The 25100-nt window shown below is 39.6% G+C and overlaps 1 protein-coding gene across 2 annotated transcripts in view; it reads right to left on the bottom strand.

The window, feature by feature from the left end:
• Positions 1-25100, bottom strand: part of SERTAD2 (SERTA domain containing 2) — a 111575-nt gene that overhangs the window by 32457 nt on the left and 54018 nt on the right. The window contains exon 2 of one of the 2 annotated variants that reach the window (XM_061155187.1): positions 9330-9515. The exons of the other annotated variant lie outside the window; for it this stretch is intronic. The gene's annotated coding sequence lies outside the window, so the exon portion shown is untranslated. The remainder of the gene's footprint in view (positions 1-9329; positions 9516-25100) is intronic. 2 annotated transcript variants of the gene reach the window in all.

The raw sequence follows: 25100 nt of genomic DNA, 5'->3' as shown, positions 1-25100 counted from the left end.
TGTCTTGAAATAAGCCTATGTTTTAAATACACACTTTTCTGCTCGCTAGCAGGCATTCTGAAGCTAGGTGGTTCTAAATAAAGAACTCTAGTCAACAACAGGAAATAACTCCCACAGAAAAAAGGGGCAGAATACAAACTCTCACCAACTCTTATACACAGCTCACAACGGCCTTTTGTTCCGTGCACATTAAGCCTGAAATCTTTACTTTTCAGAGCATGTTTGGGCCTTTGCAGAGCAATTAAACCTTCCTTTTCCTTTTGCTGCTGTCCCTGCCTTCTTCTCTCTGAGGAAGTTAACCTTAGAACTGAACTTCTTACTATGAAGTAGCAGATCAGAAAACGGAACGGTTTCTATTCGGAAACTTAACAATTTTTTCCTTAATGGAGCTTCTCAAGGGGGGGTGGGGGGAATCAACTCTCGGTGTAAAACTCACTTTTCCTTCTAATTGTTGATAACCCATCCGTTTAGGTTTATGGGTTGATATGATAGTGTCTTCGTTGACAGGTCCCAAAAAGAATATTTTCATCTGCAATGTATGTTTCTAAATCTATCAACAAAGACACTATCATATCAACCCATAAACCTAAACGGATGGGTTATCAACACTTTGCCAGTGACATTTCAGCAAATCAATGCATCTCTAAGACACATATTGTATTCAAAGTCTCACATCTTGAGTCTGTAGTGAAAAAGAGGGAGAAAAACCTAGATCCCAAGCCAACTAAACAGAAAAAAACATCTAAAGAATGGTTTTTAAAGTCTCAGTGACTGCTACTGGAACAGACTGGTGGCATTCAACTATAGTACAGCACAGGTACCCCAGACAAGAAAATCAGGCTGAGTAGAACAGCTTAAATATGACTGCAGACTAGTATTTCTTCCTCTCCTAAACACTCAGCCTTGCCCTCTCTACTGGCTCCTTCCTGCAGTCAATAAATTACAGACTTGGTGTTCTCCCTCTTCACTTTTAAAACAAGAAACAGTCCTCCCCTGCTTCAATGCTGCAGGAATGTTGGTGGCTCCTGGTGGCTCAGAGGTAAAGAATTCTGACAATGCAAGAGACCCAGGTTCAATCCGTGGGCTGGAAAGATCCCCTGGAGAAGGAAATGGCAACCTGCTCCAGTATTCTTCCCTGGGAAGTCTCATGGACAGAGACTAGAGAGCTACAGTCCATGGGGAGTTGCAAAGAGTCGGACACGACTTAGCAACTAACAACAACTGCTGTCTTTACCCTTCATGGTTTTAGATCCACCTACTTCCTCTGGCTTCACAAAAAAAATATATTGACCACCTCTGAAAAGAGCACCATTACTCCCTAAATGCCAAGCCAATGGAGACTTCTCAGTTCCTCATTGACTGAACACCTATCTATAGCATTTGACATTAATGACTGCCTCCAACCATTTCTTTCAGTAACTCTGGTTGAACTCCTGGTTCTTATCTCTCTGGCTACTTGTTCCTTTGCTGGCTCCTCTTCCTCTTACCACCCTATAAACCTATAGGTCTTCACTTTAAAAAATAATCATCCTCTACTGCAATTTGGGACCAGAGAAGATTACAAAGGTGAGTGGATGATGGTGATGGTTGGTTAGGATATTGGAATCTTCATGAGGCAACTTCACCCACTCTCAGGGCATCTATATGCTAATGATTCACAAATCACTAATCACATTCTAGACCTTTCTCTTTGAGGTTCACATCTGAGCTTTATATAGAGAAAGACCATACATATATCCCAGTTTGTCAGGGTCATACCAAATTTATGCTTGTCCTCGCATAATTAGTAACAGCACCCTGTTTCAATCTTAGAAGCGTCCTAGGTTGAACAATGTGTGTGCTAAGTTGCTTCAGTCATGTCCAGCTCTTTGCAACCATATGGACTATAGCCTGCCAGGCTCCTCTGTCCGTTGGACTCTCCAGGCAAGACTACTGGAGTGGGTTGTCATTTCCTTCTCCAGGATTGAACAATAATAGTATATAATTAGCCTATTTCTATCTCATTACCTATTAGATATTTTCACCGGGTAGTATAAAGGCATCTCCAACTCACAGCACATCTAAAATTGTCCTAATCTTATCCTCCTTAAACTTGTTCCTCCTTCTGAACGCTTAAATATGGTTAAGGTAGCAACAAGGTGGGTTTCCCTGGTGGCTCAGTGGTAAAGAATCCACCTGCCAATGCAGGAGATGAGGGTTCGATCCTTGGGTTGGGAAGATTCCCTGGAGCAACCCACTCCAGTATTCTTGCCTGGGAAATCCCATGGACAGAGGAGCCTGGTGGGCTACAGTCCATGGGGTCGCAAAAGAGTTGGACACAACTTAGTGATTAAACAACAACCACCAATAAGGTATCCCTGGTGTCTTAAGTTGGAAATCTGAGATTCTAAGTTTCTTCTCTCTCCTTTTGTATCACATTTAACCAGACATAAAATCCTATCAATTTTCTCTCTTAAATGTTTTTCAAATATGTCCCCTCCTCTCCATTTCCCCACCACTGCCCTGATAAGACCATATTATCTTTCACTTTCATTACTGCAACAATCTATTTCCTGACTTCCAGTCCTAGATATTCTCCTCTAATCCATCTACACCACCTATGGCATGACAGGTAGCATGCCAGGTACAAGAAATGCAAAATGAGCAAGAGATGCTCCCACTGAGTTCAGAGGGTAGACTAACTCATCACTGTGACACAGCGGGTTGCATGCTGACACAGACAGGCGTAGGGTGACGATGGATACACACGAGTGGCCACAGAGCCTGACCAGTGTGAAAACATGGAGGCGGTGACGGATCTTAGGGTAAATGGTGGTTAGTTAAGGTCATTAAAGGCAGATGGAGCAGCAGAAATGGGAAGGTGAGAAACAGCAGAGAACATGGGTGAGGATCTGAAGTGTAAATCGCAAGCAGGGAGTGGCAATAATCCAGACCAGAGAGTCTGATTGGGCACATCTAGGAAGGACTTGGATGCCACATTGAAGGGTCTGGCCTTTATATCCTGAAGGAGGGAGGGAGTCATTAAAAGATTTTCCATGGGAGAGAGGCACAATCTGATTTTTATTTTAGGATGTTAATTCCTCATCTATTACAGAACTTGACAGAATGAGTGTAAAATTTATTAATAATAATCAACAAATGAAAAAAATAAAATTTGAAGAATGTATTAAAAAGCTGTAATAACTAACAAAGTTGGGTTCTGGCAAAAGAAAAATATAGATGGATCTGCACTAAAATACTTGAAACAGACCTTAGTATAAAGATTTAGTATATTCTAAAAATGGCATTGTTAGTGCAACAGTTAACAATTTAAGGTGAATAATGGATGTTAGAGTTTCGCCTCACACAATATGAAAAAACACAAGAGATTAACTAAATAATAAAATAATTTTTTAAAATGTAAGAGAACTAAAAAAAGTTATAGATGAATAACTGATCTTAGAGGTAGACAAGATTTGCTTTCCAAACATAAAGCAAAAAAAGAACTATAAAATTAAAACAAATTATACTAAAAAACTATACATCAAGAAACAACATAAGCAAAATTAAAAGAAAAATGACAAACCTGGAAAAATATGTGCAAAGCAGATAACAAAGACTTAGTAACCTAACCTAACCTAATTCTATGGCTCAGTTACACCAATACTACAGTACATTAAGACACAATGAAACTAAATTAGACAAACTGGCAAAGGACACAAGCTGATGCTCAACAGAAGGAGGAAATGCAGGGGAAAAAATGAGTACAAAGGCATCCAATCAAAGCAATACAAATTAGAAATATAATTGCCATACACCAAGCTGGCAAGTTAGATAAAACTGCTAACAATGTGATGGCACTTCACATCACTTCAATGTGGCGGACAGGTCGTCATAGCCACTGATGAAACTCTAAGTGAATTCAAACGGGAAGGCAGAGTTTGGACATGTGTATCAAGAATTTCCTAGAAGGTCCATATCCTGTACTGTGGTCATCTCATTTCTAGGAATTTACCCCCATGGAACCAAACAGAGCTATGCATAAAGAATACATTCATTCAGTACATATTTATCGCATGTCCACTGTGTCCTAGGTTCTAGGAGTTGAGAATGTGGCAGCAAACACAACACACCTAAATCCCTGTTCTCATGGCTCTTACATCCCAGCGAGGGGAAAGAGAAAAGAGAGAAGAGTCAATTACACAGCATAACAGAAATTAGGTGTTCTAGGGGAAAATAAAGCAGTGAAGCAGGATAGGGAACGTGTGCTTGGGTGTGTCTGTGTGGGGTGGGGGGCAATTTTGAAGAAGTGGTTTAGAAAAGCCTCACTGAGAGAATGATGTTTGAGCGAAGATCTGAAGGTGAAGACTCAAGTCAAGCACCAGTTTTCCTGACAGGAGGAACAGAAAAAGTGAGCAGGGCTGCAGTGGGGTGTGTGCCCAAGGGCGCAGGGACCTCAGGGCACAGTGAGGAGGAGAGGAGAGGAGCATGGGCAGAGAGGAGGGAAAGGGAAGCGGGGGCAGGGTGCAGAGGACCTTAGACGCCAACGCAATGACTGGCTTGACCTTGAGTCAGATGGGAAGCAAATACTGCAATACTCTTGGCCCCAACCATGTAGCCTCAAGAGAGTGGTCAAGGACCCTTTTAAAACAAAAGTCGGGTCGCCTCACTCCTCTCTTAAAACCCTCCAGTGATAGTGACTGGGTTATAATGACTGATTTGTTGAGTGTTGCTGTGACTTTGTAATCTCTTCAACTGTGCCCAAACCCTGATATTCAAAGATGTACTAGGAATAGCACACAGCAGAGAATCACTGCTGGAGCTGGTGTGATGGTAAGAGCCTGAGCTTCACAGTTAAGGCGGATCGGCGACCAATGAGATTTCCACTGTGAATTGTGGGCATGTTTCTCCATCTCTGGTTCTTCACTGTAAAGAAGGGAAAATATTATCCACCTCACAGGGTTATAAAGATTAAATAAGAAAATGCACTGTTTTTTTTTTTTCTTTCCAAGTGAACGGTGACACTGGTGGCATGTGAGATGATGTTAAAAGGCACAAAGACCTGCGCCTAAGGGGTCATCTCTGGAGGAGGGAGGCACCAGCTGGGTGAGAGGTAAGTGTCCTTTGAGGTACACAAAGGTTTCCAGGAGGAGGAGAACAGGAGAGCGTTTTGAGACAGTATTCTGGTCTAGGGGGCTTCCCTAGTGGCTCAGCAGTAAAGAACCTGCGTGCAATGCAGGAGATGCAGCTTTGATCCCTGGGTCAGGAAGATCCCCTAGAGGAGGGCATCATATCCCATTCAAGTACTTTTTACTGGAGAATCCCATGGACAGAGGACCCTGGCGGGCTACATTCCACAGGGTCGCCAAGAGTTGGACACAACGGACACGACTGAAGCGACTGAGCGCGCATGCACTCTGGTCTGGGGTTTCCTGCTTTCTGGCCTCTCTTGCTGCTGGAGGTAATGCCGGGTGGTGCAGTTCTGGCCCATTGGGTAGAGGGGATAGTCTGCTGGGAGCCTTGGGAACTTTTCTTCTCTGATTAAAAAATGGAAGACATATGGGCAGACATATGCAGGAAGAGCTCTTTGTCTCCTTCCTGACCGTAGGAGGATGTGGTCCCTGGAGCTATGGCAGCCATTCTGTGTGCACGATGTTAGACGGCTAAGGATCACAGGTGGTGGGGAAAGGTCCAGGTGGAGCCTGGGTCCTTGAAGGTGTTCACTGAGCCGATGAGCTGATAGGAACAACTGACGCTGGGACTACCCACCTTCAGACCTCCAAGGGAGACAGTAGATGGCTTTATGAGTATGTTTGTAACCACAAGTGTGTCCAAGGACACAGACCACTGAATCACCAGGGGAATGGTTCAACCCCACAACCTGGACCCCGCCCACCTCTGCTAAAACAGTATCTCTGTGGGCGTGCCTAGGAGTCTGTATTTTAGACTTGCTAGCTATAGTGGTCCCCTATTGCTGCTGTAACAAATTACCATAAACTCAGTGCCTTAAAATGACTCAAATTTATTCTCTTACAGTTCTGGAGGTTCAGAAGTCTAAAACTGCAGTGTTGACAGCCCTGTGTTCCTTCTGGTGGCTTCACCGGAGAATCTGTTTCCTTGACTTTTCCAGCTTCTAGAGGCCACCTGCACCCCTTGGTTTGCATCCGCTTCTTCCATCTTCCAAATGTCCCATTCCAACCTCTGCTTCTGCCTCTGACGTTCTTGCCTCCCCCTAATAAGGACCCTTATAATTACATGGAGCACAGACAAATAGCCCAGGATAATCTGGACAATAAGAATTTCAAGATCCTTAATTTAGAAACATTCACAGACTCTCTTTTACTATGTTAAATAACATGGGTGGGGAGGGAGGGCACTAGTCTGATCACATCACCTGGGTCTCCTGCATTGCAGGCAGAGTCTTTACCATCTGAGCCACCAGGGAAGCCCCCAGTTGACTACAGAACCATTAAAAATCATAAGTGTAAGACACTATTTGTTGACATTCAGGTGAAAACATATTAATAAATCACTTACTGGCCATAGAAACTCAACCTACTGGTTCTGAATGAGAGCAGAGATGGCGGAAGAGTGTAGAAAATGGGAAAAAGAGTTAGGAAAAGCTTTATGCATTAGAATTATTTGGGATGTTTTTCCAAAATGTAACCCAAGTTCTGCCCAGACCTAGTGAAATGGGATAGCCAGCTGGGAAAAAACCCTGATGCTGGGGAAGATTGAAGGCAGGAAGAGAAGGGACATAAGAGGATCAGATGGTTGGATGGCATTACTGACTCAGTGGACAAGAGTGTGAGCAAACTCTGGGAGATGGTGAAGGACAGGGAAGCCTGGCATGCTTCAGTCCATGGGTCATAAAGAGTTGGCCACAACTGAACAAGAACATCCAGGTTAAGGCTACATGCATGTCTGGGTGAATAAGCGTCCCTAGAATGCATTCTGCTACAACCCCTGGATAAAATAACCTGCCAAATAACCTCCAACTATGCCTTAGTTTTCTCATTTCATCATCTTAAAATAGTTTTTAAAAATATATACAACCTGCCTATCTCTCATGAGCATGTGAGGATCGAGGAATGCTGAAGAATTTTATAATTGGTAATGAGCTAGATAAGTATCACTGGTGACTATTAGAGGAAACTGATACAGACTATAAACGGTGGTGTTGCGCAAAATGATTCATTCAGAGAGACTCTAGTTACTCAGAACCAACAAAGCAAGCAAAAAGAAGTCCTTGAGGAAAAAAAGAAGAAATCATAAAGCCCATGCATCAACCTCATGAGTTATTATGCCCTCCCTGAGTATCTATTTAAGTTTAAAGATGATTTTATTTGTTTTTTCCCCTACACAATAGATGGGAAATGGAAATTAGTGGGGAGAATGGATTTAAAAAGAAGCACGCTGATAGTAACCCCTCCCCCCCACCAAAAAATAAAGGAAAAGGCGGCGAACAATTAGAAACCAGGGTTGGGGGATTAAAGAATGTTGACACAAGAGCTCAAAAAATTTAGTGCATGGGATCATTTAAAATAGAGACAAATAGCACCATGCCCCCTCACTAGCCCTTCCCTAAAGGGCTCTGTATTCCAACGGAATACCTCAGCAATATAAATGATCCTGAATCATGAAGAAAAGGCAGCACTATGTTCAATGCTTTCTGGGGGGACAATGTAATAGTAACAACAATATAGGGAAATGATACAAGGAAATATTTTTATTGAACAAGTTTACATTAAACAAATTTGGGTGCTTAAAGAGAAAGGTCAAACATCTATGAAATGCATGTATACAGAATGCCTCAATAAATAATATGCCACTGTATAAACCATAGCTGTTGTAAATCTAAACATAAGGTCCACTGATGTGAAGGAAGTCCTCACACAGTATAAGAGTTCAATAAATCTGTGTTGTCTGAGAGATGGAAATTGACATTGTCACTTTCATGGATGAAGGATGGTGTTAGACTGGTCCATCTGCTGGCTATGGAGTATGTGATAACAACACCACACCTTTAAATCTGTATAATTACTTATTTTTACACATTATAAAGTGCGTTGACATCACCATCTTTGTTGCTCCTATACCTCAAAGCTCCAAGTAGCCCCAGCTGCTACCACCCCACTTTACACTTGAGGAGTTGAGGTTCAAAGAAAACGTTCTCAGAATGCCACAATGACCAAGCAGCAAAGCATAGATTCCAGATGCAGTTTTTTTTTCAAACTTATGTTATTGCAGATATCACTCCACTTAACTATCTAATCAAGACTCTGCCGAAGCACATTTCTGCAAACAGATTCACATGGAAATTTTAAATATGGTAATCTATCCATTTATCTATCTACCTACCTATTTATAAAGCAACAAATCTTTAACATATCTTTTAAAAATATATCTTTTTCTTTTCAAAATGCCCACACAGTGGCTAAGGGTCTATAAACAGTTTTAGTTCAGAGTGAGATTTTTATGACTGAATCTTAAACACTTAAGTAAACAAAAAATGCTAAAATGATCTAAGCTAATAAAATCATTACCTCTAAAAACAAAAAGCTCAAAATGTACAGATCTCACAAATATTCAGTTGCTATATGAAATGCTGCAGTTATTCCAATGGTGTATTTTTGCTTTTATTTATTTCTTGTGGACTACTAGGCTTCCGCGCAATTTCAACCCACATACATTGATGACACACACAGAGCTTAAAATGCCATGATTCATCAGGCTGCCACATTCATGCAGCTCAGCGATGCACCTATTGGATGTGAAGCTGCGCTCTGCGTAATGTACATTCACGCTCTTCTGCCCCCACCACACGTTTCTGTAACGCCAGCAGAGCATGCTCATCCACCTCCGACCCACCCTCCCACTCGAAGTAAATAAAAAAAGATCATGTAAAGCACCCTTCCTCAGAAACCATCTTTTTCACATTAACAGTAAAAAAGTCTTCACTATGAGTTAGACCACTTTTATACCATTACCTTTTGGTTCTTTGCAGAGAAACCAAAGTACAAAATACAGAGTATTATGAGATTATTTAACATGTAATTAAACAAACTATAGTTAAGATTTTTTGACATGCCTAAGAACACTAACTCTGGAGTCAAATCGTCCTGAGACAGACAGGGTTTCAAGTTCCAGCTTGACTGTGTGCTGGCGATCTGACCTTAGACAACTTGCTTAAGCCTCAATTTTCTCAACTGCAAAAATGGGACAGAATTAGAACCTGAGGCATGGTGTTATCATGTGGGTTAAATGAGATTATGGATATAAAGATGTTGGCACAGTCTCTAAAAAATGATAAAGTAAGGTATTATAGCTGTTCTGTTATTAATAATTACTTAATTAGATAACGCCCATTAAATTCAGTACTGCACCAGCGGTCCCTGGTATTGCAAGGCGAGCTCCCTTGCTCCTCGCCGTCAGGCCTCGTGCACTGCTGTCGGCCGTGATGAATCTCATGTGCAGGTTCGGGATACACACTGGAGAGTAGATGGAGCTCCACTTACTTAAGGCATTAGGTCAGACTGGAGTACAGGAAAGAAACATTTTTATTGAATAAATCTCATCATCTGACTAGCATTCAAAATGTACCTCTGTCCCTGCAATTCAATATAAAACCAACTCCATTTTTTCCTTCTTTGTCTAACAAACATTTACTGACTGTCCACTGCATCAGGCCCCAGGCTAAGCTTAAGAAAAGAACTAGGAGAAAGGAAGATTTCTGGCTGGTTAATTATTCATAATTTTCTCCTCCTTGTCACTTCATACTCTGATGGAAAGATGTATACATAACAAAGCATAATAAAGACTAGAAAAGATCAGCTACTTTCTTCAATGGCTTTAAAACATAAGTAATGGGAGAAACCAACATGTCCCTTCCTACTTTCATTGCTGTAACTGGGCTACAATACTTTCTTTTTTTCACTTAAAAAAAATGCCAGTAATGTTTGGCAAGTGAACCCCAAGAAATGAGGAATGTACACAAAAAATTTAGAAAGCTTTAAGTCCCATTAAGAGTACACATACCCATCTTTTTTTAATATCCATTATGTGTGTATGCAACTGAACCTTAGATCCCAAATCCCAGTCTCTTGAATTACTCTGAAAAATACTGGTGCTTATCACAGTCATAAATATTTCCACTGGTCTATGCTTCTATTTTGTTTGATGGATTATGGGCTTGAGTAGTATATTAGGATTTACTGGGCTATAAGTAGTGGCTCAGATGGTAAAGAAACTGCCTGCAATGTAGGACACCCCAGTTCAATCCCTGGGTCAGGAAGATCCCTTGGAGAAGGGCATGGCAACCCACTCCAGTATTCTTGCCCGGAGAATCCCACGGACAAAGGAGCCTGGCAGGCTACAGCCACAGGGTTGCAAAGAGTCAGACACGACTGAAGCGACTTATCACCACCACGTAAGTAAAGAAATACTAACAGTGGCTGAAATGACTAAGAGTTTATTTTTTTTCTCATGTAGTTAGTAAGTCTGGGGTTCACAGCTCAGGACTAGAAAGACGGTTCAAAGGGAAGTGTTTACTATCCTCATGGTAGCTCATGGTCACAAGAGAGTTGCTATCCATGAGCTATTTCATCTACATTGCATATAAGAATAAATTCAAAAGTCTTGTCTTCATGAGGCTTTGTCTTTTGATTTAAGAAGGCATATTCTCCCCAGGGACCTCTACCCACATCTCACAGACAAGAACAGAGCAGAATGTAGCCACTTCATCTAGAAGGGTGTCAGAACATCATGGATTTTAGCTTAGCACAGAACTACCCCCAATAAAATCACAGTTCTCTTAAAAGACAGAATGAAGAGGAGAGGATTCTGGGAAGATGGTAGAGTAGGAAGCACCGGGAATCTGTCTCTCCACCTAGAAAACAACTGTACTGGCACAATCTTTTGAAATTCTGGCATCTGTTGAAGGCTGCCAACTTCCAGGGGAAGACTTACATGGCAAACTGTAGTAAGTTTTGGTTACTTTCAGTCAATTACAGCTCTTAGCACAGAAGCAGCTGGCCACCCTCCTACCCCGGGGTATGCACATGCCCCTAAGTAGCTTGCAAGCAGCTTTTAAGAGTTAGGGGAGCAAAAAGGATCCTGTCCTCTAAATATTAGGGGGTCTGGGCTCTCATTGTTGCTTCTGATGATGTCAGTACAAAGAAGTGGAAATCATTGTTGCTGCACTTGCCCTCCTCCATATTATTGCAAGCCCCTCCCCTTCCACCTGAAATGACTTTCCAAGGGGTCTTAAAGGGCCAGCACCTACCCATTACACCTAGACATTAAAGACTAGGACATTGAAAAATTGTAATATATAGGGAAAATAAGAACATAACCATGTACACCTAAAGAAAGGCTAAAAAAGACCCAAGAAAACCTTAAATTTACACCTCAGGCTGATCTTGGCACAGAGACAGGCTACCACATTCTAAAAAACAAAAATGATCAACAAAAACAATACAAGAAAACAGCAAACCTTGAGGAAGAGGGTCTGAAACCTTGATTTCCAGAGTTATAACATTATTAGATTCAAATGTCCTGTGTTCACCAAAAAAAACCCCACAAGGCATGCAATGAAACAGGAAAACATGATCCATTAAAAGGAAAAATTAAATCAACAGAAACTGTCCTCAAAAAAGATCTAATGGAGATATAATAGACAAAGACTTTAACATATTGTCCAAAACTGCTCAAAGAAGTAAAGGAAGATGTGGAGAAAGTCAAGAAAATGATGTGTGAACAAAATGGAAATTTCAATAAAGAGAAAGAAAACCTAAAAGGGAAACCAAAAAGAATGTCTAGAGCTGAAAAGTACTATAACTCAAGTGAAAAGTTCACTAGAGAGATTCAAAGGCAGATTTGCACAGAAAAAAGAATCAGCAAACTAGAAGACAGGACAATGAAAATAATCAAATCTGAGAACAGAAAGAAAAAAATATTGAAGAATAGTGAAGACAACCTAACAGACCTGTGGAACACCATCAAGTGGACCAACATGTGCACTGTGGGAGTCCCAGAAGAAGAGAGAATATTTGATGAAATAATGGCTGGAATTCCCACACTGATTAAAGTCATGAATATAACCATCCAAGAAGCCCAAGAAACTCCAAGTAAAATGAGTCAATGAGACCTACATACATACAACTTTCAAAAGACAAAGAGAGAATCCTGAAGGCAGTAAGACATAAACAAATCATTATATACAAGGGATCGTCAATGAGATTATCACCACATTTCTCATCAGAAATTGGGAGGCCAGAAAACAGTGGGCTGATTTACCTGAAGTACTAAAAGGAAAAAACCTGTCAGCCAGAAATCCTATATCTGGCAAATCTATCCTTCAAAAGTGGGGAGAAATTAAGACATTCCTGGATAAACATAAACTAAGGGAGTTCATGATGACTAAGAGTGTCTTAAAGCAAATGTTGAAGGGAGTCCTGCAAGGTGAAATGCAAGGACACCAGACGGTAACTCAAAGTCATATGGAGAAATACGTAGACACATGGGCACATATAAAAGCTAGTATTATTGTAAAAATGGTTTTTAATTGCACTTTTCGTTTCCTACATTATCTAAGAGACTAATAAGATTTAAAGAAAAAAGTTATTAGTGTAAAAGCTATATTACTGTAACTTTGGTTTATAACTTCAAATCTTGTCTTCTCTATAATTTAAGAGACTGGTGCGTTTGAAAGAATTGTTAGTTTATGTTCAGGGCACAGGGGGCTTAAAGGTGTAAGTTTGTGACATCAACAATTGAAAGGGGTTGGGAAGGAGCTACAAAGGAGCAGAGTTTTTGTATGTTATTGAAACTAGGTTGCTATAAATTCAAATTTATATTCAAATGTTATAACTTTAGTACGTTAAATGTAATCCCCATGGTAACCAGAGAGAAAATAGCTATAGAATATACCCAAAAAGAAATGAGAAGGGAATTTAAACATTTTTAAACATTTAAACTACAAAAAAAAATCAACTCAACACAAAAGAAGATAGTAATACAAAATATGAGGGACAAAATCTTTAAGTTATATAGAAAACAAATAACAAAAGGACAGAAGTCTTTCCTATCAACAATTACTTTAAATCAGTTGCACTTCCATAAACAAACAATCTGAAAAAGAAATTACAGAAACAATTCCATTTATGATAATATCAAAAAGAACAAAATAGCAATTAACTAAGGAGGTGAAAAAGACTTGCACAATGGGAACTACAAAACATTGCTGAAAAAAATTAAAGGTCATATAAATAAATGAAAACACATCCCATATTCATGGATTGGAAGACTTAATATTATTAAACTGTCAATACTACCCAAAGTAATCTACAGATTCAATGAAATTCTTATCAAAATTCCAATGACATTTTTTTGCAGAAATACAAAAATCATCCTAAAATTTATATCAACTCTCAAGACATGCCAAATAGCCAAAGAATCTTGAAAAAGAACACAACTGGAGGGACTTACACTTCCTAATTTCAAATTTTACAACAAAGATACCATAATCAAAACAGTGTGGTAATGGCATAGAGACAGACATATAGACCAATGGAATGGAATAGAGAGCTCAGAAATAAACCCTCACATATACAGTTAATTATTTTTGACAAGAGTGCCAAGACTATTCACTCTTTCAATAAAGGGTGCTGGGAAAACTGGAATATCCAGATGCAAAAGAATGAAGTTTGACTTATCTAACACCACATACTAAAGATGAATCAAGAACCTAAAAGTAAGAACTAAATCAATAAAAAAAACTTAGATGAAAACACAGGACAAAAACTTTATAACATTGGATTTGGCCTTAATTTCTTGACTATAATACCAAAAGCATAGGCAAATAAATAACAGACAAATTGGATTTTATGAAAATTTTAAAATATTGTCCATCAGGAGACACTATCAACAGAGTAAAAAGGCAACTCACAGAATGGGAGAAAATATTCTTAAATCATGTATCTGATGAAAGATTAATATCCAGAAATACAGAGAACTCTTAAAACTCAACAACAAAAACAACCCAATTCAAAAGTGGGTAAAGGATCTGAATAGACATTACTCCAAAGGAGATATATAAATGACCAACAAGCACATGAAAAAATGCTCAATTCACTAATCACGAGGGCAATCCAAATCAAAACTATAAGGGTGGCTACTATCAGAAACAAAACAAGTGAAACCTAGAAAGCAGCAAGTGCTGGTGACTTCCCAGGTGGCACAGTGGTAAAGAATCTGCCTGCCAATGCAGGAAATGCAAGAGATGCAAGTTCAATCCCTGGGTCAGGAAGAGCCCCTGGAGTAGAAAATGGCAACCCACTCCAGTATTCTTGCTTGGAAAATTTCATGGACATAGGAGCCTGGCAGGCTACAACCCACGGGGTCAAAGAGTCAGACACGACTGACTGTCAGCACAGAAGAGCAGCGTGCTGGCAAGGATGTGGAGAAGTCAGAATCCTTGTGCCCTGTTGATAACATAAACTGGTACAGCCACTGTGGAAAAGACTGTGGTGGTTTCTGAAAAAATTTAAATAGAACCACCTTATGAGAGATGGCTGGATGGCGTCACCGACTCGATCGACATGAGTTTGAGTAAACTCTGGGAGTTGGTGATGGACATGGAGGCCTGGCGTGCTGCAATTCAAGAGGTCGCAAAGAGTCGGACACGACTGAGCGACTGAACTGAACTGAACTGAACTGATGATCGAACAACTCTACTTCTGGGTGTATACCCAAAGAACTGAAAGTCAAGGTTTCAAAGATATACACCCATGTTCATAGCATTTTCCACAACAGCTAATATGTGGAAACAACCAAGTGTCTGTTGAAACATGAATGGACAAGCAAGTCGTGTTGTGTACACATAAAGGATTATCATTCAACCTTGAAAAGTGAGGAAATTCTGCAATGCACCACAAGTTGGATGAACATCACTGATGGATGAGGACATTATGCTTACTGAAATAAGCCAATCATGAAAAGACAAATACTATATGCTTCTACTTACATGAAGTACTTAAAGTAGTCAAAATCATAAAGACAGTGTAATGGTGGCTGCCAGGGGCTGAAGGCAGGGGAGAATGGAAAGTTATTGTTTAATGAGTATGGAGTTTCAGTTTTGGGGTTTTTTTTAAATAATTTTTTTTTTTTTTTTTGGTCTCACTGGGTCTTAGTTACAGCATATGGGATCTAGTTCCCCAACCAGGGATCAAACCTATGTCTCCTGCATCGGAGCTTGGAGTCTTAACCACTGGTCCACCAGGGAAGTCCCAACTTTCAGTTTTACAAGATGAAAGACCTATGGGGATGGATGGTGGTGATGGCTGCACACAATATGAAATTTATTTAATACCACTGAACTGTATACTTACAAATGGTTGAAATGTTAAATGCTAGGTTATGTATATTTTACCACCAAAAGAAGCAAACAAATAAACAAAACCAAAATAAAGGAACATGGGAATAGATATAGCACAGATAATTTATAGAATTTGACATAAGTGGTAGGAGACTGTGGCTTAAATATGTGACTTCACTGGGGGGAAAATGTCAAATTATTATTAACAATTAAAATAGCTTTGTATTGTTGGTAATTAATAGTAATAACCATATAATACCTTACTTATTCACATAGCGCTTTTCTCTGAGGATCTCCACGTTTTCTACACATATTTCTCACAAAGTTAAATGAGAAATTTTCCAGGGAATATTTTTACAAGGTAAAGGAAAGAAACAGAATGCAGAACTACAGAATGAGTCCTTGTACCAAGTACTATGCTAAATATGTTACACATGCGACTTCATTTTCTCCTCTCAGAGGAAATTAAAAAAGGTTAGGCAGGCTTTTAATGGCTCTTCATGAGAAATGCAATCTGAGTCTCGATAGGTTCACCAAAATTGAATGTGTTGAACCAAACAGACTCTTCATGAACCCCAAACTCACCTCTAATCAAAGAGGTTTTGCAAGCCCAGTCCTTGTGAGTAGTATGTATAGTGAAACTAAAAAAGGTCTCAATATTTAGGTCAATGGAGGGGAGGGAAAAAACAGGGAAGGGGATGAAAGGTGGAGCTTTGATTACTATGAAACAACTCCTGAGGATTTAGAAGAACTAAAAGATGCTCGCTCCTTAGAAGAAAAGCTATGTCAAACCTAGACAGCATATTAAAAAGCAGAGACATCACTTTGCCGACAAAGGTTCATATAGTGAAAGCTACGGTTTTTCCAGTAGTCCTGTACAGATGTGAGAGTTGGACCACAAAGAAAGCTAAACGCCAAAGGATTGATACTTTTGAACTGTGGTGTTGGAGAAGACTCTTGAGAGTCCCTTGGACTGTGAGGAGATCAAACCAGTCAATCCTAAAGGAAATCAATCCTTAATACTCACTGGAAGGACTGATGCTGAAGCTGAAGCTCCAGTACTTTGGCCACCTGATGCCAAGAGCCAACTCATTAGAAAAGACCCTGATGCTGGGAAAGGTTGAAGGCAGGAGGAGAAGGGATGACAGAGGATGAGATGGTTGGATGGCATCACCGACTCAATGGACATGAGTTTGAGCAAACTCCAGGAGATGGTAAAGGACAAGGAAGCCTGGTGTGCTGCAGTCCATGGGGTTGCAAAGAGTCAGACAAGACTGAGCAACTGAACAACAACAACAAAACCATGTCACCGATTAGGTACATGGCTCACCTGTAAAGAATCTGCCTGCCAAGCAGGAGATGCAGGCTCAATCCCTAAGTCCGGAAGGTCGCCTGGAGAAGGAAAGGGCAACCCACTCCAGTATTCCTGCCTGGGAAATCCCGTGGACAGAGGGCTGCAGAGTCGGACATGACTTAGTGACTAAAAACAGCAATGTATAAAATAGGTAACTAACGAGAAACTATTGCATAGCACAGGGAACTCACTGGTGTTCAGTGTTCTGCTGCGACCTACATAGAAAGGAAATCCAAAAAAGAGGGGATGTATACATATGCGTGGCTGATTCATTTTGCTACACAGCAGAAACCGACACAGCAGTATAGAGCAACTATACTCCAACTGAAAAAAAAAAAAAAAAGATTTATTTTGCCATTTTTGTAAATGTGAATACCAGCTATATTGCTTTTTATGGTTATTATGAACTGCAAATAAAGTAGTAAATGTAAAGTATTTTACACACCAAAAAAATATATAAGCCTCAAGGATACACTATATAGTGCAGGGAATAATAGCCATTGTCTTGTAACAACTTTTAATGGAATATAATCTGTAAAAATACTAAATCACTATGCTGTACACCTAAAACTAATACTGTGGATCAACTATACGTCAATTTTTTTTTTTAATTTACTTTTATTACTTGGAGGCCAACCACTCCACAACATTGTAGTGGTTTCTGTCATACATTGACACGAATCAGCCATGGATTTACATGTATTCCCCATCCCGATCCCCCCTCCCACCTCCCTCTCTACCTGATCCCTCTGGGTCTTCCCAGTGCACCAGGCCCGAGCACTTGTCTCATGCATCCAGCCTGGGCTGGTGATCTGTTTCACCATAGATAATATACATGTTTCGATGCTGTTCTCTCGAAACATCCCACCCTCGCCTTCTCCCACAGAGTCCAAAAGTCAACCCAGCATGGACAGACTTCATGGTTTACTTACTGTGAGGTTTAGGCATAAAAACTTTTATTAGAGAAGCCATGAATGTATATTGATGTGTATAATTTTTATCTGATTATCAAATACTCATTTTCTTTTCTAATTGCTAAGTCATTTATTCATTTAGTGAATAACTGTACTGAATTGAAGTCTAAATACAGACTCTGGTCAACAATTCTTTTTTTTTTTTTAATGAGATATAATGAAACCCTGGTGGCTCAGATGGTAAAGTATCTGCTTGCAATGCAGGAGACCTGGGTTCGATCCCTGGATCAGGAAGATCCCCTGGAGAAGGAAATGGCAACCCCCTCCAGTACTCTTGCCTGGAAAATCCCATGGATGGCAGAGCCTGGTAGGCTACAGTCCATGGGGTCGCAAAGAGTCAGACACGACTGAGTGATTTCTCTAACAACATTAAATACTGTATCAGTTTTAGGTGTACAATATAATGATTTGATTTTGCATATACTACAAAATGATTTCTACTATAAGTCTGGTTAACATACATCACCACCTAGTTACAACTTTTTTCTTGTGATGAGAACTTTTATGATCTATTCTCTTAACTTTCAAATATACAATACAATATCATTAATCATGGGTTTCCCCTGGTGGCTCAGTGGCAAGGAATCTGCCTGCAATGCAGGAAAGCCACAAGAGACACAGGTTCAATACCTGGGTCAGGAAGATCCCCTGGAGAAAGGCATGGCAACCTGTTCTTGCCTGGTGAATCCCATGGACAGAGGAGCCTGGCAGGCTACAGTCCATGGGGTCGTAAAGAGTGAGACATGACTGAAGAGACAGCCCATACATACACACATTGTTAATCCCAGTCACCAGGATTTCTTTATTTAAGTGGAAGTTTATACATTTTGACTGCCTTCACTTCTGCTGTGCACCCCCTGCTCTCTGCCCCGGCACCATCAATCTATTCTCTATGAGTAAGGTTAACAATTCTAACCAAATTTTAAACTATGCTATTTCACATGTTAACAGATTCTAAAAATCATCCTTTCCCCTCCCCCAAAATTAAATAAAAATAAATAAAATCATGTCACCTAAGATATGAATCCCTTAAATTCAAATGTAAGTGCACAGATGGGAGTATTGTCCTGAGGAAATTAAACTTTCAGAGGACATGTATGCCATATATTCAGGTCAAGAATATATTAAAATTTGGTAGGTATCATATAGCCATTAATTAACATTATAATTGCTCTGAACATTCAGAGCTTCTGTCTCAATCAAAGCATATTTCTAAAATTTTAACCATGCTATAGACTAAAAAAAGAGTAGTATCACAATACTATTACTAAGCAAAATACTAAAACACAATGGAAGCTATTTGCCACTGAGCACTTATACAACTCCTATTGTTATTCAGAGAGCTGAGCGCACATGCATTTGGAAGAAAAAAAAGAAATACACTGTAATGCCTCAGAGCTATTATCAGTGATGCATTAGCTTCCTAAAACTAAATAAGAAAAGCAGAGACTGGCTAGATTTACAGTTTTCAAATATGTACATGTTCAATCAATTATTTACTTCATGTTCATTTTAATTTTAAAAATTACCCCAAATAAAATGGTTGCATCACTGATGTATTAGATCATAACACTCTTTACAGGAAAGCAAAGATAAGTTTAGTTAAGTTTAATATGCTAAATAAAGGATCCTTTTCTCGGCCGAGAAAACATGTGAGTTGAAATCAAGCATGAGGAGTTCTGGAGTCAGCTTCATAATTACTTATGACCCCACAAGTAGTAAGAGCAGAAATTCTTTAGGGAAAAAAAAATGGTTTTAATTCATGATTAATTATGTGGCTGGGTACAAATTCACCACTAGCTATGCAGATCATAAGGTCTCAAAAGCAAATAAATATACGCTCTCTGTTTTGAGATCTTGGTCTTTCTTTGAAGAAGAATGGGTGTGGTAGTGGTTGGGGAAGGGGCCCTAAAGCTGGAACAGGCTTGGGAAGTTCTTCCAAGACTTTCGTTTTAAGAAAGATAGATAAACAAACCAACATTGGGTCCATTGATTGAGGAATATTTGCCTGGTTGCAATAATGAATACATTTCTTTTCTGCAGTGTGTGTGTTGAGGAGGTGGACATGACTTTTAATTGTATATTACCAAAATGGGTTTACAACACTTTCTGTTTTAAAACTAATAAAAAAAAATTTTTTTTTAAGTAAAACTTTTCACCCCAGTGGACAAAGACTTGGGCCCTCTAATGGCTTCATACAAGTTGGTTTTTAAAACCTGGAAACTGATTGGGTGACATTTAATCTCCGAGATTAAAATCACTTAGTGAATATTGTATTGTTCCACTGTTCTCACTGTCATTTTGGCATTTGGGGCCTCGCTCTGCTGCTTCTGCTGGCGCACTTACCAGCTAACGAAACCTAGCCCAGGAGCAGCTGCCTGAATCTATGTCACACTGCATCTGGCACCCATCTATCTTCCAGCCATCTAAATTCACCTCTGAAATCATACAAAAGCAGCGCAGAGCTCCCTGCAGCCACACCAACACACCAGTCTTTGTTTCATCAAGGCTGTAAAGCAATTTCAGACTTTTTTTTTTTTAATTTGCCACATATTTCAGAGGAGCAGCTTTTGAAAGGAATGGGGGAAGTATTTTTTTTCTTTTTAATTATGAGAATATCAAGTCTTAAAAATATCCTGTTAAAATTTGCTAGACCATCATTAGTACAGTTTTGGCTGAAATAGTACATTTAAGGGCTTGCCAGGAGAGACACGCTGGTGCCGACTGATCCCAGACAAGGAGGCAAGTCTGCTTAAAATTCTTGAGTTGTCACGGTTATTAAATATGCTGTGCCACGAAACCTTCCAGTACTCAAGGTTTTCTCCATATCAGCTCTGCTAAATTATCAAAAATGCTGGTTTTAGCAGGAAAATTATTTACATGTGCATCCAAAGAACATTATTTTCAAGAACCATTATATGAGAGAAAAAGGTTTTATAAATGAAGGGCTATCTCTATATATACATATAGTTAGATATAGATATTTCTTTTAGATGAACTCTTTTTCTAAAAATTGTAATTAGTTCGATCACTCTGTAACAATTGACTCTTCCCTGCCCTGCTGAAGATAATGTCTTTTATAAGGGGTCACTATCTTCTTTAACTGCAACAGCTAAGTCTTGAGCCATTAAGGCGTATATAACAAACATGTACTACTGGATCTCAAAGGAAAGTCAAGTCATAGATGATGCTTAAAGCAAGTTTAGAAATAAAACTTTAAAAAAGCCTTCTTTTTCTTTGCATCAATTTTTATTCACACACACACTATATATATAAAATCAGTTTCCCTTTATACAGTGTTTTATCTGTATCCTATATTTTCTTTTTATTGTGGTTTTCATTTGCCATTTCAACTTTTTTTAAGGTGCACAATTCAGTGGCATTAAGTATATTCACATTGTTGTACAACCATCACGATTATCCATTTCCAGGATTTTTTCATCATCCCAAACAGAAATTCGATACCCATTAAACACTAAATCTCCATTCCTTCTGGCCCTCGTCCTCTGACAACCTCTATTCTACATTCGGTCTCCATGAATTTAACTATTTTAGGTAACTTAAGTGGGGGCTTCCCAGGTGGCGCAAGTGGTAAAGAACCTGCCTACTAATGCAGGAGAGGTAAGAGATGTGGGTTCAATCCCCGGTTCAGGAAGATCTCCTGAAGGAGGCCATGGAAACCCACTCCAGTATTCTTGCCTGGAGAATCCCATGGACAGAGGAGCCTGGTGGGCTACAGTCCATAGGGTCGCAAAGAGTCGGAGACAACTAAAGTGACTTTGCACACAGGCATAACACACGCATATATAAGCACATATACAAGTGCTGCAGTCCATGGGGTTGCAAAAGTTGGACACAACTGAGTGACTGAACTGATATATAAGTGGAGTCATGTTCTTCTTTGTCTGGATTATTTCACTTAGTATGTTTCCCAGGTTCACCTATGTCGTAGCATGTATTTGAATTTCATTTCTTTCTAAGGATGAATAACATCCTATGATATGTATATACCACATTTTGTTTATCCATTCATCTGCTGATAGACATTTGGGCTGCTTCTACCTTTATGTTAGGCTGAATAATGCTGCTAATGAACACTGGCATGCAAGTATCTGTTTGAGATTCTGCTTTCAATTCTTTGGGAAATATACCTAGAAGTGGAATTGCTGGATCATATGGTAATTCTGTAACTTTTTGAGGAACCAAAAGTAGTCTTTCTAAACAAAATAAAAGTTAATTTTCTCCTTGAAATGAGCCACAGATTAGTTTGAAGACTAAAATTCTTCTCTGATGTATGGAGGTCATCAGTTTCCTCCACATTCCTAAATGCAATGGTGAATTCTCAGTCCTTATCTTATTTAACCTACAGAGTCGATCAGCTGATCACTGACTCCTACTCCAGAAAACGTTTTGTTCACCCGGCCTCCAGGATCCAAGAGCCTGTGATTTTCTTCCTTTCTCACTTGTCATCCTCTCTCTGCTGGTCTCTCCCAATCTCTCTCTCTCTCTCTGACTTCTCAAGGGTCCCTTTAGGCTTTTAGGTCCCTGTCTTCTAAAGGTTCAGTCTTTGGACTTCACTAAACTCCTCCCTTGGAAATCTCATCTAGTTTCATGGTTTTAAATATCACGGAAATGCTGACAACTCGCAAGTTTATATCTCCAGACTGTTTACTTCTCTGAACTCCAGACGGGAATATCCAACTGCCTATTCAACATCTCCACTCACATGTCTCAAGTTCAACATGCATTTCTCATCTGCCCCTCTTAGGTGGCCCCATTCCTGCATTTTCCCCCCATCTCAGTTAATGACACCTCCATTTGCCCAAGCCCTCAGCTCCAAAGCCTTGGAGTCATCATTGCCTCCTCCTTCCTTCATAAAGCACATTTAACCTGGCAGCAAATCCTATTGTCATTGCCTTCAAAATCTAAACACAGATGGATTTTTTCTCAGGACTCTATTGCTACCACCCCAGTCACATCACTAGTGCTTCCTTCCTAGAGTACTGAAGTAGCTTCTGAAGTTCTCATCCTTCCTTTCACCTTGTTCTGCTACTGTTCCTTCTCAACACAACAGCCAGAGGGATACTTTTTTAACGGTTAAGTCAGATCATTTCACTCCTCCACTCAAAGCCTCCAGTGCCTCTCCATTTATTCAAAGTAGGACCCGTAGACTTTGCCACACCCTATGTGTCGCTACATGTTCCACGCTCTTGTTGTCTAACTTCAGGGCCGAACTACTCTCCCTCTCTCATTCTGTCCTGCAACCCTGGTTTCACTTCCCTGGTAGGCCTGAACGTGCTAGACACCTTTTACCTCATAGCCTTTTGCACTGACTGCTCCTTCTGCCAGGAACTCTCCTCCTCCATATACCTGATGGTTTTCCCCTCACTTCTTTCAAGACTTTACTCAAGTGACATCGTCTCTTAGTCTTTAAACCCTGGTTAAAATTACAAATTGCAATCCATTTCACTTCTGCACTTTCTTTCATATTCTCAGCCCCTAAACACTGCTTATTTTTTTTCTTAGCACTTACCATTTCCTAACATAAATAATTTCTGTATTGGGTTTATTACCTTCTGCCCCAGTTAAACTGTAAGTTCCATGAAAGCAGGAATTCCTTCCCCAACCCCAATTTTGTTCCCTGTTGCATTTCCAGCACTTAGAAGACAAACGAGATAAAGTAGATGCTTGGTAGTTTTTAAATAAATAGTTCAGCAGAGAAATAACCTTCATCTGATGGTATACTGTCAGCTATGGGTGCTTAATATGATTACATTCATATAAGGCAACTCATCAAAGAGTTTTAAAGCATTTTTCATTAGGTAGGCACTGTACTAGCTATTCATGAAATAAAGATACTCCTTCCCTCATGGAGCCCACAGTCCAATGGAATTCTAAGGACTTCATAATTTTTTAGTTAAACGTTTGAGATAACTGTATTTCCACATGTGGTTGTAAAAACCAATACAGAGACATATCATGCACCCTTTACTCAGTTTTCTCCAAGGATAGCATCTTACAAAACCATAGCACAGGGTATCAACATTGATAGAGTCAAAACACAGAACTTTTCCATCACCACACAGATCCCTTCTGTTGCCTTTTAACAGCTACAACACTTCCCTTACCCTCTTCCCCACCTTCCTTAACTCCTGGAAATCAGTAATCTGTTCTCCATTTTTATATACATGGAATCTTATGATGTGCAACCCTTAGGGACTGGCTTTTTTCATTCAGCACAACCCATCCAGGTGTGGCATGTATCATTATTTGGTTGCTTTCTGTTGCTGAGTAGTACTGAACCTGGCTTCTCTGGGGGCTCAGTAATAAAGAATCTGCCTGCCAATGCAGTAGATGCAAGAGATGGGTTCGATCCTTGGGTTGAGAAGATCCCCTGGAGAAAGGAATGGCAACTCACTCCAGTATCCTTGCCTGGAAAAGTCCATGGACAGAGGAGCCTGACAGGCTACAGCCCAGGGGGTCGCAAGGGGTTGGACACAGCAGCATACAGCAGAGCTGAACATACCGTAGTTAGTTTAGCTATTTACTTATCAATGGATCTGAACTGTTTCCAGTTTAGTGCTATTACAAATAAAGCTACCAAGCATTTGTGTACAGGTTTTTGTACTAACTTAAAAGGTTTCATTTTTCTGGGATAAATGCCCAGGTGTGTAATTGCTGGGTTGTGTGATCGTGGCATGTTTATTTTTAAAAGAATCTGTCAAGCTGTTTTACAAAGTGTGTGCAACATTTACATTCCTAACAGCAATGGACCGGTGATCCAGTTCCTTGGCATCCTCACCAGCATTTAGTGTTGTCACTATTTTTTACTCTAGCCATTCTGATAGGTATGTACATATCTCACTGACTTAACTGGTATTTCCTTAATCGGAAAAAGATGCCTCTTAATATCTTTTGCCTTTTTAAATTGGATTGTTTGTTATTTACTGTTGAATTTTGAGAGTTCTTTATATAGTCTAGATACTAATCCTTTGTCAGATACATTCTTTGCAAGTATTTTCTCAAACTCTGTGGCTTATCTCTGCATTCTTTTAACATAGTCTTTCACAGAGCAAATTTTAAGATTTTGATGGTCTAATTTATTGATTATTCCTTTTATGGATCATGCTTTCCATGTGTAATTCAATTTACTTTGTAATGTACTTTAGCAGGTCATAAATGAGTAAGAATTTGCCAGACTGAGAAATGGGAAAGAACATTCAAGGCTGATGTATCAGAATGGCAATACCGGCACTAGCTGGTATTAAAAATATGAGAACTGGAGAACTCTTTGACAATCCTATACTTAAAATATTCTACTTGTAGTCAGAAAGTTCTACACTCTACAGGATGGTGGGAATGGGGAGTAATTGCTTTATGTTTACAATTTGAACTATATGGTGATTTACATATATAA

The sequence above is a fragment of the Dama dama genome, chromosome 11, assembly GCF_033118175.1.
Source record: "Dama dama isolate Ldn47 chromosome 11, ASM3311817v1, whole genome shotgun sequence".
NCBI classification, from domain to species: domain Eukaryota; kingdom Metazoa; phylum Chordata; class Mammalia; order Artiodactyla; family Cervidae; genus Dama; species Dama dama.
This window is presented reverse-complemented; position numbering and strand designations above follow the sequence as displayed.